The sequence below is a fragment of the Melitaea cinxia genome, chromosome 14 (genome assembly GCF_905220565.1).
Source record: "Melitaea cinxia chromosome 14, ilMelCinx1.1, whole genome shotgun sequence".
Classification (NCBI taxonomy): domain Eukaryota; kingdom Metazoa; phylum Arthropoda; class Insecta; order Lepidoptera; family Nymphalidae; genus Melitaea; species Melitaea cinxia.
In genome coordinates this window covers 1,150,894-1,165,837 of record NC_059407.1, presented here as the reverse complement: position 1 = coordinate 1,165,837, position 14,944 = coordinate 1,150,894, and the positions used below count along the sequence as shown (strand labels likewise).

The window sequence follows — 14,944 nt, the reverse complement described above, 5'->3', positions numbered from 1 at the left end:
TTCCTGCGAAGTCGGATAGGTAGCCACTTGAGCTGTTTGCGAAATTCTGAAACATGGTCATATTTACGTAAACCAAATATGAACCGAATACAGAGATTTTGTAAGCGCTCCAGTTTATTTAATTGTTCCTCATTTAAATTAACAAAACTAGTATCAGCATAGTCAAGAATCGGTAAAAGGAGAGTCTGTGCAAGCATAACTTTAGTGGGAATGGGAAGAAAGTTGCTTAACCTTCTCAGAGACCCAATTGCTGCAAACAGTTTTTTGCTTATAAAGTTTATTTGGTGTATCCAAGATAGGTGTTTGTCAAAAATAATACCAAGATTTTTCACTTGATCGCTTATCGGTATACGTATTTCGTCAACAATCACTGACGGGACCTGTGACCAGATAATGCGTGATATTAATTTCTGGCTACCAATGACAATAACTTGCGTCTTTAAAGGATTGATTTTTAAACCAAATGATTTACTCCAATTTTGTATATTCATAAGATCCTCATTCAGTAAATTAATACATTTAGGCAGATCACTAAGAGAAGTTTGCGAGTAGATTTGGAGGTCATCCGCATACAAATGGTAGAGAGAGTTAATGTGCTTAGTGACAGAAGAAATAAAAAGAGAAAATAATACAGGGGACAACACGCCACCTTGCGGCACGCCAGCATTAATTGTATAATAATTAGAGGAGTATCCCTCAACATGTATGCGTTGCTGACGACCACACAAGTAAGATTGGAACCAGTCAGTCACCTCAGCAGACATGTTCAGAGAACGAAGTACGGCAAGTAGTATGTCAAAATCAACAGTATTAAAAGCATTACTGAAGTCTAGTAATGTTAACACCGTGACAAGTTGATTGTCCATACCAGCTCTGATGTCGTCCGTTATTTTAATTAAAGCAGTAGCCGTACTATGACCACGGCGGAAACCAGACTGAAAAGGATTAAGAAGGTTGTGTCTAGAAAGGAAAGGAGTCATTTGTTGATAAATAAGACGTTCAAAGACTTTTGACAGAAATGGAAGAATAGAAATTGGTCGAAAATCGGAATAAGCACAGGAATTTGATTTTTTAGGTAAAGGGATAATTTGAACATTTTTCCACACGGCAGGAAATTTAGAGGACTGGATAGAAAAGTTAAAAATAGACGTAATTATTGGAGCTATAATGTCAATAATGGGAAGAATCATTCTACGGCTAATACTGTCAGAACCGACGGCATCAGAGCTGATGTTTAAAATGTTTTTCTTAACGTCACTTACAGTGAATTGACAAAAAGTAAAAGCAGGAAAATTTGGAGTGGGTAAGGCTGAAAGTTGATTTAAAGTATTTGATTTAGTTAAATCATCTATGGTAGCAGGAGATAAAAAGTGCCGATTAAGCTGGTCTAAATTTAATTTATTTAGATCAATACTTTGGTGTGTTTTTCCAACTCCAAGTTTCTGTAGGAACTTCCAAATTTTAGAAGTATCAGACTCTTCATTTAAGCGTTCGTGAATGTAGCGTCGTTGCTTATCCCTACAAATTGTATTGCAGCGATTCCTTATTTTTTTATAATTCTCGCAATTTCTTATATTGGGGTTAGCCCTATATTTAGCCTTCGCTTTATTCTTTTTATGTTGTAGAGATTTAATGTCTTCGGTAAGCCAGGGTGCTGGCAAATGCTTTATTCGAACTGGACGAACTGGAGCATGCATGTTGTACAAATCAGTCATAAGTGAATTAAAAATAGTAACTCGTTGATCGATTGTATCAACAGATTGAATCACAGACCAATCGATCCTGTTTGCATCTTCACGCAAGCTGTTAAGGTCCATACCACCAAAGTTACGAAGCAGAAGGATCCTTGACTTAGCCTTCGGAGGTTTTATTTTGTACGAAAGGAAAAGAAGATCATGATAAGAAAATGCACAAGCATTACACTGTCCATGATTTTCTACATGGTCAGTGGAAGAAACTATAATTAAGTCTAGAAGAGAGGGAGTAGAATTTGGAGAAGAGTGCGTGGCAGCAAGTGGAAGGATATTTAAATTAGACCTAGAAATAATAGTATTAAGTTTTAAAGATTTGTAATCATTTTTCAACAAGCATGTGTTAAAATCTCCCATTAAAATAGTGTGACTGTACTGAGGAGTAAATTGTTCTAAAAGGCTTTCAAGATGAGAAAAGTAGTCAATAGAGAGAGAAGGATTATAAAAAACACATAAAAGAATCTTAGAGTGAGAAAGAGTTAATTCTAAGAATAGATGTTCCGCACAAGGATTGTTTTGAGGTGCTGACATACTGACAATGTTATAAGGTATATAGGAACGCAAATATATGGCAACACCCCCACCAACTCGATGTATGCGGTCATTTCGAATTAACTGAAAACCCGGTAGAGAATAAGAAGTTGAAGGTAAACAAGGTTTAAGCCACGACTCAGAGACAAGGATAGCGTGTAGATTTATGTTATCAAATGAGGCCAAAAGGTCAGGATAATGTGCAGGAATACTCTGAGCGTTTATATGAACAACATTAAAATTCTTTGGAAAAAGTGAAAAATTAGAATTAAGACATTCGTTGAGTGTTGGGATACTTTGAAAACTGTCTTCACTATTTGTTTCTGTAGAAGAAGAGAAAGACAGAAACGCATCATTGTCATCATATAAATTACTGTTATCCATCGTAATTTAATGTAACAAGTATATTTCAAGTAACAAATATAGGTATTATATATAAAGTATATCTAAAATAATAACAGCAAATAATAATAATATTAATAAAATAATAATAAACAAAATATATATTATAATATAATTATTAGTCTTACCCGCCAGCTGTGGAGAAAACATAATACATTTTGTTCATTTGAGTAAATAAATTAGGAAATGAATTTAATACACTAAACTATTTCAATAATAAAATAATAAATAAAAATTAAAAATAGGTCTGCCTACCTCAAAAAATAGAAAAAAAAAAACACAAAAAAAAAAAATATTAAAAGATAAGTTCATAAAACATGAATATTGCACTACCAAAAACATTCTTTTTAAAAACATTTTTAAAATTAAAATGTTGTACTTGTTAAAAAACAAAAGTTAAATTAAAGTGATCAAATATTGACTAAAATAAAAATAAATAACAATACGACATTACTTAATTATAACTAAATTACATCAATATTTAACTTTCCTAATTAAATACAAAAGAGTAAAAGTGGTTTATATTGTAATACAAAATGGATAAAATACAGTAATTGAGACTACAACTTGCTATGTATTTGAATTGAGAAGAAGAAAAAAATAAACAATGTAACGCGGGTAGATTAGTAATAAAAGTGACAATGAAATCATAAAAAAAGAAAATAAATAACAATAAGACATTACTTCATTAAAACTTAAAACCAAACCACATCAACATTTAGCCCTCCCAATCAAATAAAAAGAGTAAAAGTGGTTTTATATTGTAGTACAATATTGATAAAAATACAGTAATCGAAACTACAACTAGTTATGCATTTGAATTGAGAAAAAAAAAAAAAAAAAAAAAAAAAAAAAATGTAATGTGGGTAGATTAGTAATAAAACTGACAATGAAATCATAAAAAATAAGAATAAATAACAATAAAACATTACTTAATTCAAACTAAATTACACCAATATTTAGCTTTATTAATTAAATAAAAAAGAGTAACAGTGGCTTTATATTGTAATACAATACTACAATTTGTTATGTATTTCAGTTGAGATAAAAAGAAAAAAAAAAAAAATGTAATGTGGGTAGATTAGTAATACAGCTGACAATGAAATCAAGGTAAGCAGACATATAAACAAAAGCATTATACACTATTTTCTTGTTATTCGCTTTGTGCGAGGAGGGATCGTTTTACTGTCCGCACTTTTGGAACCGGCATCCACTTTATCACCGCCAAGTGTCCTATTCGGTGAATGAGAAATAGCTTTCAGGTCACAAGATGATTCCACCTGGTGTCTCGATCCATCTGCAGTCACCACATAGATGCGGCCTTCACGGGTCCAGCACTTTCCAATACCGTAGCGCTGTCGTGCAGTTAAAAATATATCGTGCCTAGCCTTGGTGAGAAACTCCGACTGCGTTATACCAGTGCCCTTGAATTTGGTTTTGGCGAACCATACTTTATCCCGGACACTGATATCTGTAAACTTTACGACAATCGGTCGGCTTCTGTTATCAGAGGGTCTGCCAAGACGATACGAGAGTTTGATGCTTGAACTGGAAAAGTTAGGCAGATCCAAGTATTCTGCGATTAGAGAGGTTACTCGAGCAGTGGTATCTTCAGATTTTTCTTCTTTAACACCGTGCAAGAGAATCATATTACGCCGTTTTTTCATTTCCAGGCGATCCATTTCCCTGCTAAGAAACTCAACCTGGCGGTGTAGTGCAGATAATGTAGTAAATATAAATTCTTTAAAGCTGTTGAATTCTGCTGCTAGAGAGACTGCGGTGACTGGCGATGTCGATTTTTGTAATTCCTGCTGGAATTCACTCATTCTTGCTTTAAACATATCAGCCATCTCAGACAGTGTATCTTTTACTGACTCCATTGCGTTCTTTGTTATATTAGAATAGTGAATATATAAGGAAATGTACAGCTGGTAGGTAAAACACTCTATATATGCATAATTATTTCAAAAAATACACTTAAAAACCTTTTAAACTATTTAATTATTAAAGAGCTTAAAAATCACGACTACTTATTTTACTCCTGCAGTTGTGCACGCTAATCTCAGAAACGGATTGTCCGATATAGATTTGTTTTTTACTAATATATTGTGGCAAACTTAACTTAAAATTTAGTGTTTGTATCATGTCAATCGGTTCATAAATAAAAAAGTTATGCCAATTTAAAGAATCACGTTAAGCATGTAAAGCCACTCTTCCACGCGGACAAAGTCATGAGCACAGCTAGTACTTAATATATGTAAAAGTGAACAAACAAGTGTGTAATTTCGATTCTTCTTTATGTAAATTAAAATGAACGGCCAAAATGTACGCGCATAGCTTCCAACTGCACCAAATTGGATTATTATTCTTTTTAATTCGTTAATTTCAGGACAAGTTTTAGATAAAATAAAATAAGAAGAAAATCTACATAATCACGATACGCTTACTTTTTTTGCGTGGGTAAAATCCTCATAGACACCCTCTGGCGCGGGGGCACAGGAGGGTGTGACAGACTCTTAGTGCCTAAAAACCATCCACGTGTAAGCAGACCTTAACCTAAGTAGGGCGAGATGGGGACGCGCTAGCATGCACCTCACGATACTCTTACTGGGTCAGCTATTTTGGAATAAAACATCTACAGACCCATTCTTGCATGAAGGCTCCTACGCTTCAGCCTGTCCATCCCATACTGGGCATAGGCCTCTTTCGCCATGTAGGAGAAGGATCAGAGCTTAATCCACCACGCTGCTCCAATGCGGGTTCGCGGATGTATTCCCTGTGTACACGATAACAACCGGGACCGACGGCAGAACGTGCTCTCCGAGGCACGGTGGGGAGACCCACAAGGACTGCACAAACACCCAGACCACGGCAAACACCTGTATGACCAATACAAATGTTTGTTATGTGCGGGGATCGAACCCGCAACCGCCAGCGCAACAGGTACAATCCATAGCTGTAACCGTTGTGCCAACGCAGCGTCAGGCTCCTATAATTTTAAAATTTGATTTATTTTTATTTACTGTTAGATTTTTATTTATTGATACGTTGACTGTAGTCTGTAGTGTAAGGCTAAAATTCTATAAAATTTTCAAGTCTATTTTTCGGTCCCTGTACAGACAGTCAAGCGTAAGAATGGCGGGGGTAGTGAAAGAATTCGTAGAAATACAAATCCGTTGACATTGTGTAGTCTTAAAATTAATCAGACGATCCCAAAGTGCTTAGCAAACTTGAATACTTATACTTTGAATTGAAATTTAAAAAATTTAACAATAGTTTTTTTTTAATATCATATCAAAAATCGACCCTTCCAGCGGGGACCGAACCTGCATCTCCGACTTACCGTGTCGGTGCTTTAGCCAATTAAGCTATGGAACGATGTACTCGCTAGATCGAAATTTTTGATATGATATTAAAAAAATGTTTAGAATTTCCCAATGTGTGGGTAACACAAAAATAAATTGCACGAATAAATAAAAGTTGGTTGTCATTTTAAGACACAATTCTAATGATTTTTACTGAATTATTAATCAACAAAAAGGTAGTAAATCAAAGTGAGTAGGGTTGGCCATTTTGCTTTAAATCTTCGTCTGCTCTCTTAGAACAATAGATGTGTAATTCCTTACCCTAATGGATACTAACCAATCAAAAAAAAACACATTTAAACTCTTTACTAATAATACAAAGGGAAAAGATTTGTATTTTCGAATGTTATAGATAAACAAAAAAAAACCGGCCAATCGCGAGTCGGACCCGCGCATCGAGGGTTCCGTACAAACAAAATCATTAAAAATATTTTTAGCATATGATGTAGCTAATAATTTCTACTTTTCGCAATTTTTCCATTATCTGTGCTTATAAGACGATGATTCGTACCAAATTTAAAATTCTGAGTTTACGGGTACCTGTATGTTTTGATTCCCTTGCGAGTGTCATAAATATGCAGCATAAACGGCGGTATCTTTTGATTTCGTTGGCTTAGAAGTTTGATTTTTTCACAGCTCCAAGGGACAGTCAATTTAAGTATTTGATATGAATTTCAGTTTGATACCTCCACGCGTGCTAGAGAAAAAGGGTTTTGACAGACAGACGGATAACAAAGTGGTTCTATAAGGGTTCCGTTTTTTCCTCTTGAGGTACAGAACCCTAAGAAACAAGTGTGCTTTAGACCCCACGACTGAAATAAAACTTCTTCAGCTCCATCTAACTTATATCTCCCTCTCAACTTCTGTTCGCCTCGTCCGATCAAAGTTTTCGTAACGCTCGTGCATAAAGAAGTTTAACTTCGAAGCTACTTAAACGACTTAAAAGATTCGTTTACTAGAAGAATTCTACGCTATCACTGAATAATGTAAGTGTAAAGAGCTGTTGGTTTACCCGAATAAAGAAAAAAATATATAGCTTATATTCTAATAGGAGAAAACGGAATGTAAAATTATATAATCCACGCAGGCAAAGCTCCTTACTCACCACAGGAACACAATACTGCTTGAAAGCAGTATTACTTAGCCGTGATCTTCTGTAAGATCAAGGTGCTCCATCAATCGAACTGCTACAGATATTAAGCAGGAAATTACCTGCTGTGCCCTCACTCAGATATTTTTATACCCCATTTATATTTCTTATCGATGCAATCATTTTATTTGTATATCAAAATACAGATTATATTCACAAACCTAACCATAAACACAACAAAAAAAACAATAAATTAAGCTAAGACATATCTAAATTTTATCATTTTAAAAATTTTCTTCAAGGGTAACATGCAAGATAAGTAAACCCATCATTCGATCCCTCGAATTTACATTTGAAACATTGTTCTGTCAATCAATCGCCGCACACGCGCCTATCACATATAATCTACATACATATGGCGAGCGAAAACGGGAAAACCTAACCGCTAGCAATAAAATCGGGTGACAATATTGACTTTGTTTATTCAAATTTGAAAAATAATGTTAAGTTTATGGTAATCTGTACGTGGTATTCAAGTACAATTTAGACGGATCTAGCGGTTGATATTTCTGTTATTTACATGTTTCTTGTTAGAAAAATATTTATTATGGATAAAGATTGATTTATGTTTTGTATTGCAAAGAATACGATGTATTTTATGAATATTTTGTAACGAGTATGTGAGGAGCGGGTGTTGGAGAGGAGGCGCTAGTGTGAAGTGTGAGGCAAGTAGAGAAGAGTTGATGGGGGTGGCGTGGGGTATATACATATGTAAATGTATTGCTCCGAATTAAATCGGCTATTCTGCATTGTTAAAATGTTGATTAAATAATTACCAGTGTGTACATTTGAAAGTTAAAAGTTATAATTTTAAAATCTGTACTATAAAATTATTTGTGAAAAAAAAAATACTAATTTATTTTCCCTTACTGGTTTATAATTTATTTTATTCATCATTTTCTCAAACTAGGGCAAAATAAAACAGTCTGCGACACTGGAAGCGCATTTAGTATCAGTCACCGACCCTTTCTAATAACTTCCATAAATATTACTCTAAACTTTAAAACTGTATATAATAAAATTCTAACCATCTGTAATCTATTGTAATTAAAAAATGTTAAAAATGTAAATAAATTTATTTTTGAAAAGTAATAACTATCTAGCAGCAACAAACACCCAAGCTATGAACACGATTCTTAAACCTCGTGGAAATGGATCTCATTCGAGTTAAGACCACGTGACCTCGTGATAAATCGCTTCTCATCTGAGATCGGTTTCGAACGCAATCAAACAAACCTTTACCACATCAATTCAAACCTACACATCTAACATTTGTTACGTGTATCCATCTAATACGATTTATTGCGAAATGTTACTTAGATTGTTTTTAAGATTGGTAACAAAAAATATGCATTGCTGTGAAATATGATACGCTTCGAATCTGAAACAATGACAAATACGTGATAAAAAATTAGTAATATTGATATACAAATTAAAATGAATGAATCAAATTAAAATAAATATGTTACTATGCGGTAAACTCGAGAACCGCTAGACCAATTTAAGCTGTTTTTTTTCTATTACTTATTGAGGGGTCTTAAGAAAATTTAAGACTACTGTACAGAAATTTATAAACTTTAAAAATTTTGACAGTTCTTAAGATAGGATGGCGTAGATCGAGTCAGTAAGTAACAAACTCATTATTAATCGAGTCGGAAAACAGCGACTTCAATTACATCGACCAATCGATAAAACGTAGGTAAACGAAAAAAAAACGTATTGTTAGAGATTACTCAAAAAGTACTAGTCATATCTCGATTAACCCGCCTGCCTGCCCAGCGTGGTGACTATGGGCAACACACATAAGCGCACGCCATTTTTGGCGCGAACTTGTGGAGGCCTATGTCCAGCAGTGGACTGCGATAGGCTGAAGAGGATATCTCGATTAAGTTTAAATGAGAGCAAATGACAAGCACCGCCTTATGATTAAAAAGAAGAATAGTCAAAATCGGAACACCCAGTAAAAAGTTCTGAGGTTACACACATAAACAAATACGGTCCTCTCAAAAATGTAATAAACCTCGATAAAATACAAAATAGTTGTTACATTATTTCGAGTGAAACTCGCGTAAACATTAGACAACATAGAAAACAATATAAAAAAAAATACATTCTAATCTATTACAGAGTGGTGTGATACATCAAGTAAAGAGGCATTTTGTTACTGTAGATCTCCTCTTCAACTTCACCTGCTTAAAAAAGTACCAGCAAGCTGCAATAAATTATTTTGTTGTCTCTAAATTAATTTTTGATCATAATATTAATAAGCAAATAAATATTAGCTTAAGATACCTTCAAGACCTTCTTCACCTAAAGAATTACGAGGAATAGAAATTCCTAATGCTAAAATAAACAATAATAAGTGGTCATTCAGAAATTCGAAGACGGTCAGGAGCGTCTTCGGTGCGACAAAGCCAGCCCTGCGGTCACCAACCCGCCTGCCCAGCGTGGTGACTACGGGCAATACTCTTGAGTTCACGCATTTTTGGCACGATCTTGTGGAGGCGTTATTCACTTTTATCTGTACTAAATTATAAAGCTGAAAGTGTTTTCTTTTAAAACGCTCATCTCAGGAACTACTGGCTCGATTTGAAAATTTATTATTGTGTTGGATGCCTTTTCCTATTCCGATTGTTTAAGAATTACGCGTGTTAAGCCGCGACTAACAACTGAACACTTATGCTTCAGCCTGTAATATCCCACTGCTGGGCATAGCCCCCATATAGGAAAAGGATCAGACCTTAATCCTCCACGCTGCTCACACTGGCCGAGTCACAACTAGCTATCAATTATAAAATGTTCATTATATCATACTGATACATAAATCCTTGTCCCATTCACTAAAATTCGTTAAGTTACGCGAACTCACATCAAAATTTTAATGATATGAAATCGAAAATAATAAATATTAATAATATAAATTATGATAACAGTAAATAAGGTAATAATAATTCCAACCAACACATCGTAATGTAATACATTAAATCGTAAATCTGGCCTACGTTTGGCCTGGGACCGAGAACAACTTGGTGTAATTACAACGCATAACTTCGATGCCACGCTTGCCAACGTGCTGGCGAAGTGAGATATTACTAATTAACTCACAATCTATACTAATTATAAAGCTAAACGGTATTTTTGTTTAACATTCCACGACCCACACTTGGATTTTCTTCTGTACTGGAGGTCTGGAAACATCCATTACACAAGCACAAACGACCAGACCACGGCAAACATCTGTATCAAGATTCATCCTATAACATCCCACTGCTTTTAGTAAGATATTAATTTATTGTTAAAAAAATTGACTGGACCACCAAGACAGGTGACAATTCAGTTATCCTCGCAACGTGTTTTGTAAAACAATATAAGTTATGGATTTATGTAGATTTATATACTGTACTAGAGACTCGCCCCGCCTTCGAACGGGTGCAATACTGATACTATTTATTAAATATCAAATAAATATTTGCAATGTAAACGCAAAAAAATCTGTTTGTTTATGACATCACAATAAAAACCTCTAAAATAATCAATGTTCCTCTACTATGTCATGCATGTATTATACATATAAACCTTCCTCTGGAGTCACTCTATTTAGTAAAGAAAACCGCATCAAAATCCGTTGCGTATTTTTAAAGATCTAAGCATACAGACCTGGTCCCCTTCGGTTACCTTCTTCGTTCGTCTACAGATTTCATCATTCCGGACTCTGTCGCGTAGAGAAATACCAAGCATCGCTATCTCCATCGAGCAATTATATTCACAAAAAAATTAGAAATCTACTAAAACATAAAACTAAAGAAAAACCGATATTTTCTTATAACATTTTTTATTTATATATATTTATACAGTATACAGTACAGTTTGGAACGGTGTTGTCTACATTAATTTTTAAGTTTTATTGTAAAAACTAAATAACAAAAATTTAGTTTTTTTTTTTTTTGTTGGTGTACTTGAAGTCACTATTGTATTAATTTTTATAACAATGTGTTGCGTAATCTGTGACGCTGTCAAATCTGACATAAACGAACTCATAAATAAACATGAACGTCATAACGTAGTTACTATGTCCTTTGACCAAAAACTTATTAGAATTAGTGTTATAATATACTAGACTATATTTAATAAGAAATCGTTAAATTAATAAGCGGTTCAATCCCAGATAGGATGGCCCGAATGGAATGATAATCCTTTGTCAGGGGTCCGAAAGTCTGAAATATACAAACAAAGAATTTTACATTGTAATAATATCAACATTGACAAAACCATTTCTCTTATTAAGTTGAAAGTTAAAGATGGTATAGTCCGCCAAAGTGTTCGAATATTGTCGTCTTTATCTTTAAACTTCTCCTAAAAACAATTCTGTTCACAATGTTCAAATGCATAGATTTAAATTTGCTTACAAAAAATTTACAAATACACTCGAAAACTTAGTCAATACTAGACCGCGACGACCTTCCTTTGATACATCATAAAATTACATAGTATAAAGTTTTATCCGTCTCAATTATGTTTTTATGATTAACAAGCTGTGTCCCGTGGCTTTACATGCGTTAATTTGAGGAAAAATATGACCTTTCTTGATAAATGGGCTATCCAACACAAAAATAATTTTTAACTTCCAACCAGTTTCCTGAGATTAGCGCGTTTAACACAAACAATTAAACAAACTTCTCAGCTTTATAATATAATATTATTATAGTCGACACAAGTAAATGTATTTTTATTATAATTATAACATATTCACATAACGTCATTAATTGAAATAGATTACAATTACATGGCCTCAAACATTACACTCACTCCTGTATGAAATCAATAATTCAACTTTAACCTACGCCGTTAGTATTTGTACGCCATAAATCCATTTAAATAATTGTATGAGTAACTCATTAACATAACGAGGTGAAGGGCACTAGGCATTGTTGTGGATTTAATGTATGGATCATATCAAGCGATGCTAACTACTCTTTAGTAAAATAAGGATTAACTTTCCATATTGTAATCTCTCTTTGATTCGTAATACACACAAATACATTAAAACAATGTTATTATTTTTCTTATATATATATATTTAATAAATTTTAATTACACCTGTTGTGAAGGTTTAGGATATTTACTGAAGTAGGGTACAGCAGAAAATATTCTGCTCAAAATTTGGAGAAGCCTGCCTGGGGAAGTACCTCGACCTCACAGAATATCACAGCTAAAAAATACTGCTTTCAAGCAGTCTTATATTCCTGTGGACAGTAAGGTGATCAAGGCTCCTGGGGGACGGGGGGTAACGTCAGCAGTGCGTTTATAAGCTACGGTAACTACTTACCATCAGGTGATCTTCCGGATTTGTCATATTAATTATTAGGGCAATCAATTTATTTCATAAATTAAAGTATTTTTTAGAGTTGCAACAAGAAAAGAGTCGCCTCTAAGTTGCCTCTTCGTATTAGGTACACGAAAATTTATAACTCTACAAATTTTATGATTCTATCAAATATACCTGTTATTATTTGATGCAGGGTTACATAAATAAGATGTGTGGAGTTACAGAGACCGCAAACGATGAAAAAACCGACATCATTTACATCGACCAATACGTAGTAGACGACAGTAGGTAGACGAAAAATTGACGATTGAAGTAAATACGCTTAGGTTACTTAAAAAGCACTAGTCACGTCTCGATCAAATTTAAATGGCACCACATGCCAAGCACTACCTTTCGATAAAAAAAAAGTGTCATCAAAATCGGTTCACCTCGTAAAAAGTTATGAGGTAACAAATACAGTAGAATTGATAACCTTCTCCTTTTTAGAAATCGTTTGAAAATATTAGCAATTTCGTATTAAAAATCAGATCATTTTTTAATGTGCTTTTCAAGCCTATTTGAATAAAATCATATTTATTTTTTATTTTGACGTATTGACAAATTTTAAAATGTTAATTTTCAACTTCACGCCTCAACCATTTCTGCGTTTGAAGTAGTTTCATTCAAAATAAAAGCAATTTACAAATAGCGATTAAAAGTTACTGCATTTGCAGTAACCTACCTAAACCTACTCAACTCGACTAAAATTATTATTTCATGAATCAAAAATCCCAGTCAATAACAAACACAATACAGCCTACCTTAATTAAGCTACGTAAATTCTAATATAAATTCTTTTGATACCGTATCCTCTTACATAAACTTGAAATATAACTCGCATCCAATAAATACTGTGCAGTGCGTCGTATCGGTCATCTGCAAACGCGTCCTGTGATAACATTTATCAGCTCTGCTCGCTAATATGTCTCTGAGAGGCGACACTGGCAAAGACATAGGGTGTAGCCACATTAGTGTTTTAATTTCTTTTAATCAGGTCTTACTTATCTTTTGATATTACTTAAATTTGCTAACGAATGTAATTTATAATGTTATAGGTTCATCATTTATACATTATATATAAAATTGTCGTAGTTTTTTAAAGTCAGCTTATTATATATTAAAAGTTGTATTAAAAGATAACCCAATAAACAAATATTTTTCTTTAATATCAGTAAAGTAGACATTGCAGGAACTGAGAACTTAATTAAGTAACGATATTTATATTTTTTTCACAATATAGTTTCAGCCTGTAATATCCCACTACTGGGCATAGGCCTCTTTCCCCATGTAGGGGAAGGATCAGAGCTTAATTCACCACGCTGCTCCAATGCGGGTTGGCGGATATATTCCCTACTATGAGTAACTATCGCTATCAAGCGTAGATGATATCAACCGGGACCGACGGCTTAACGTGCTTTCCGAGGCACGGTGCGGAAACCCACAAGGACTGCACAAACACCCAGACCACGGCAAACACCTGTATGGCCAATACAAATGTTTGTCGTGTGCGGGGATCGAACCCGCAACCGCCTGCGCAGCAGATATAATCCATGGCTGTAACCGTTGCGCCAACGCGGCGTCCACGTTTCACAATATAAATTATGGAAAAGTGCACTTTTTTTAACTCAATAGTATACATAATCATTTAATATTTACAAAATTAAATTACATTAAAATGTATTCGCTTCCTTATGTGTGTTTGTCTCTACATACATTAATAATGCACAGAGCTAACACATTTGTCGCTCGCTAAACGCGTATCAACTATACTCATTGGAGTGGCTTATGAAATACAATCTACATCATGATTTATTTTATTTCATGAACTCGACCTTTTCAAAATATATGTAATACACCAATCCATCTTTCATGATGCAACTAGTTTTTGATTTTTACAAATTATAGTTAATCCACTTCATGTATTAATTTCTTTTTAATAAACACTTTAAATTTATGTTGATACAATTGAGAAATTGTTTGTGAGATTGATTTTAAACAATCAGAAATACAAACTTATTACGGTACATTATAATGCAATCTATTAGTGCGACCTCACGCGTCGCGCATGCGTCCGTGCTGGTGTCCTAGGCTTATCCGATAAACTTTTTTTTACCGCTATTTCTTTCTAACCTATGACATAAAATAATTTTAAACTCTTCAATCTTAACTTTTTTTTGTAATTATATAGATTTATTTATCTTTTATATAAACCTTGAACCAACACAGAGAAGAATTAGCCATTTTAGTACAGTCGATTCATTTGTTTTTATAGATGATTTACCACGAATTAAATCTTTATTTTTGTCAGGTGTAGAGTAATATTAATACGGAATGTTTAATAAGTAACTAAGCAGTTTATATAGTCATATCAGTCATTACT

General features: G+C 33.8%; 1 long non-coding RNA gene across 1 annotated transcript in view; it reads right to left on the bottom strand.

The window, feature by feature from the left end:
• Nucleotides 1–8,265: 8,265 nt before the first annotated feature.
• Nucleotides 8,266–14,944, bottom strand: part of LOC123659678 — a 47,283-nt gene continuing 40,604 nt past the window's right edge. The window contains exon 2 of the long non-coding RNA XR_006744056.1: nucleotides 8,266–8,580. This is a non-coding gene — a long non-coding RNA (uncharacterized LOC123659678). The remainder of the gene's footprint in view (nucleotides 8,581–14,944) is intronic.